The sequence below is a fragment of the Oncorhynchus mykiss genome, chromosome 13 (genome assembly GCF_057628025.1).
Source record: "Oncorhynchus mykiss isolate SJ-2025 chromosome 13, ASM5762802v1, whole genome shotgun sequence".
Taxonomy (NCBI): Eukaryota; Metazoa; Chordata; class Actinopteri; order Salmoniformes; family Salmonidae; genus Oncorhynchus; species Oncorhynchus mykiss.
The window spans coordinates 31,281,331-31,285,928 of record NC_143034.1 but is presented as its reverse complement, the minus strand read 5'-3'; positions in this window follow the sequence as shown (position 1 = coordinate 31,285,928).

Below are 4,598 nucleotides of genomic sequence, written 5' to 3'. Positions count from 1 at the left end.
AAGAAAAGGCCTTCAGAAATAATGGGAATATAAGTATTTCTCTCTCCCTCAGACACAATAGCAGTTCGCCCAAGCATTGTTTTTCTCTCTCTCTCTCTCTCTCTCTCTCTCTCTCTCTCTCTCTCTCTCTCTCTCTTTTCAGTGAAGAAAAAACAACAAAAAACGAGGATTTGTCGCAGCACCTGGCGACGCGCGACTGCTCATTGATCACTTGTCAGCCAAATTCCGCCTCTGGATTAATGCGAACAAATGTAGCTTTTTTGAGACACATACAGTGGGGAGAACAAGTATTTGATACACTGCCGATTTTGCAGGTTTTCCTACTTACAAAGCATGTAGAGGTCTGTAATTTTTATCATAGGTACACTTCAACTGTGAGAGAATCCAGAAAATCACATTGTTTGATTTTTAAGTAATTAATTAGCATTTTATTGCATGACATAAGTATTTGATACATCAGAAAAGCAGAACTTAATATTTGCTACAGAAATCATATGTTTCCTGTAGTTCTTGACCAGGTTTGCACACACTGCAGCAGGGATTTTGGCCCACTCCTACATACAGACCTTCTCCAGATCCTTCAGGTTTCGGGGCTGTCGCTGGGCAATACAGACTTTCAGCTCCCTCCAAAGATTTTCTATTGGGTTCAGGTCTGGAGACTGGCTAGGCCACTCCAGGACCTTGAGATGCTTCTTACGGAGCCACTCCTTAGTTGCCCTGGCTGTGTGTTTCGGGTCGTTGTCATGCTGGAAGACCCAGCCACGACCCATCTTCAATGCTCTTACTGAGGGAAGGAGGTTGATGGCCAAGATCTCGCGATACATGGCCCCATCCATCCTCCCCTCAATATGGAGCAGTCATCCTGTCCCCTTTGCAGAAAAGCATCCCAAAGAATGATGTTTCCACCTCCATGCTTCACGGTTGGGATGGTGTTCTTGGGGTTGTACTCATCCTTCTTCTTCCTCCAAACACGGCGAGTGGAGTTTAGACCAAAAAGCTCTATTTTTGTCTCATCAGACCACATGACCTTCTCCCATTCCTCCTCTGGATCATCCAGATGGTCATTGGCAAACTTCAGATGGGCCTGGACATGGGCCTGGACATGGGCTGGCTTGAGCAGGGGGACCCTGCGTGCACTGCAGGATTTTAATCCATGATGGCGTCGTGTGTTACTAATGGTTTTCTTTGAGACTGTGGTCCCAGCACTCTTCAGGTCATTGACCAGGTCCTGCCGTATAGATCTGGGCTGATCCCTCACCTTCCTCATAATCATTGATGCCCCACGAGGTGAGATCTTGCATGGAGCCCCTGACCGAGGGTGATTAACCGTCATCTTGAACTTCTTCCATTTTATAATAATTGCGCCAACAGTTGTTGCCTTCTCACCAAGCTGCTTGCCTATTGTCCCAGCCTTGTGCAGGTCTACAATTTTATCCCTGATGTCATTACACAGCTCTCTGGTCTTGGCCATTGTGGAGCGGTTGGAGTCTGTTTGATTGAGTGTGTGGACAGGTGTCTTTTATACAGGTAACGAGTTCAAACAGGTGCCGTTAATACAGGTAATGAGTGGAGAACAGGAGGGGTTCTTAAAGAAAAACTAACAGGTCTCTGAGAGACAGAATTCTTACTGGTTGGTAGGTGATCAAATACTTATGTCATGCAATAAAATGCTAATTAATTACTTAAAAATCATACAATGTGATTTTCTGGATTTTTGTTTTAGATTCCGTCTCTCACAGTTGAGGTGCACCTTTGATAAAAATTACAGACCTCTACATGCTTTGTAAGTCGGAAAACCTGCAAAATCGACAGTGTATCAAATACTTGTTCTCCCCACTGTAGAAATGGTCTTGAGAGCTAATGAATGTTACCTTTCACACATGCCACACAAACATCTGTCTTGCAGTGAAGGTGACTGTTGCAAACCACAAAGCATAGTTGTGTGTGTGGTTGTCTCGAACTCACACTTAGGCTATGCCCTTGCCTACAGATATGTGTACACCTATACACACAAATAGTGCATAGGCCTTTAAATCTGGCAGTTCAGTAGGCCTGTACACTAATACATTATTTTACACCATGAAGACGCAATTCATATAAAAAAGGGTATGGATTTTACTGTTGACTAGTTTTCTTGATACACTAGTTCAGGGGCAATTTAAATTTGAGCCTGGAGGTCCAGAGTACTGCTGGTTTTATTTATTCCACGGTAGGTAATTGACTAATTCATGATTGGACTCCTAGGTCTGAATCAGTCCCTGATTGGAGGATAAGAATGAAAATCAGCTGTATTTCTGACCTTGATGTCCAAATTTGAGAAAGTGTCACTAGCTCCTTTTGTAATTTAGAAGTGGAAGAAGTGAGAGGACCAGAAGTAAAGGGTGAGTGTGAAGAGGAGAAGGAAAGAGAGAGGGGTAGAAAGGCAGATATCAGGGCCCTGTTCTGTGGTGGGAAAAGTACCCAATTGTCATCATTGAATAAAAGTAAAGATACCTTAATAGAAAATGACTCAAGCAAAAGTGAAAGTCACCCAGTAAAATATTACTTGAGGGAAAGTCTAAGTATTTGGTTTTACATTTAGTTAAGTATCAAAAGTAAACCGAATTGTTAAAACATATTTCAGCATCAAAAGTAAAAGTATAAATCATTTCAAATTCCTTATTAAGCAAACCAGGTGGGACAATTTTATTTTCACTTTGTATTTACAGATAGCGAAGGGCACTCTCCAACACTCAGACACAATTTACAAGCATTTGTGTTTAATGAGTCCGCCAGATCAGAGGCAGTAGGGACCATTTTCTTGTAAAAATGTAACAAGTACTTTTTGGGTGTCAGGGACAATGTTGGCGTAAAAAGTACTTTATTTTATTTAGGAATGTAGGGAAGTAAAAGTTGTCAAAAATATGAATAGTAAAGTACAGCTACCAAAAAACCCAACTTAAGTAAAAGTAAGTACATTAAAGTACTACTTACAGTGCCTTGCGAAAGTATTCGGCCCCCTTGAACTTTGCGACCTTTTGCCACATTTCAGGCTTCAAACATAAAGATATAAAACTGTATTTTATTTGTGAAGAATCAACAACAAGTGAGACACAATGATGAAGTGGAACGACATTTATTGGATATTTCAAACTTTTTTAACAAATCAAAAACTGAAAAATTGGGCGTGCAAAATTATTCAGCCCCCTTAAGTTAATACTTTGTAGCGCCACCTTTTGCTGCGATTACAGCTGTAAGTCGCTTGGGGTATGTCTCTATCAGTTTTGCACATCGAGAGACTGACATTTTTTCCCATTCCTCCTTGCAAAACAGCTCGAGCTCAGTGAGGTTGGATGGAGAGCATTTGTGAACAGCATTTTTCAGTTCTTTCCACAGATTCTCGATTGGATTCAGGTCTGGACTTTGACTTGGCCATTCTAACACCTGGATATGTTTATTTTTGAACCATTCCATTGTAGATTTTGCTTTATGTTTTAGATCATTGTCTTGTTGGAAGACAAATCTCCGTCCCAGTCTCAGGTCTTTTGCAGACTCCATCAGGTTTTCTTCCAGAATGGTCCTGTATTTGGCTCCATCCATCTTCCCATCAATTTTAACCATCTTCCCTGTCCCTGATGAAGAGAAGCAGGCCCAAACCATGATGCTGCCACCACCATGTTTGACAGTGGGGATGGTTTGTTCAGCTGTGTTGCTTTTACACCAAACATAACGTTTTGCATTGTTGCCAAAAAGTTCAATTTTGGTTTCATCTGACCAGAGCACCTTCTTCCACATGTTTGGTGTGTCTCCCAGGTGGCTTGTGGCAAACTTTAAACAACACTTTTTATGGATATCTTTAAGAAATGGCTTTCTTCTTGTCACTCTTCCATAAAGGCCAGATTTGTGCAATATACGACTGATTGTTGTCCTATGGACAGAGTCTCCCACCTCAGCTGTAGATCTCTGCAGTTCATCCAGAGTGATCATGGGCCTCTTAGCTGCATCTCTGATCAGTCTTCTCCTTGTATGAGCTGAAAGTTTAGAGGGACGGCCAGGTCTTGGTATATTTGCAGTGGTCTGATACTCCTTCCATTTCAATATTATTGCTTGCACAGTGCTCCTTGGGATGCTTAAAGCTTGGGAAATATTTTTGTATCCAAATCCGGCTTTAAACTTCTTCACAACAGTATCTCGGACCTGCCTGGTGTGTTCCTTGTTCTTCATGATGCTCTCTGCGCTTTTAACGGACCTCTGAGACTATTCATACGGAGACTTGATTACACACAGGTGGATTGTATTTATCATCATTAGTCATTTAGGTCAACATTGGATCATTCAGAGATCCTCACTGAACTTCTGGAGAGAGTTTGCTGCACTGAAAGTAAAGGGGCTGAATAATTTTGCACGCCCAATTTTTCAGTTTTTGATTTGTTAAAAAAGTTAGAAATATCCAATAAATGTCGTTCCACTTCATGATTGTGTCCCACTTGTTGTTGATTCTTCACAAAAAAATACAGTTTTATATCTTTATGTTTGAAGCCTGAAATGTGGCAAAAGGTCGCAAAGTTCAAGGGGGCCGAATACTTTCGCAAGGCACTGTAAGTACTTTACACCACTGC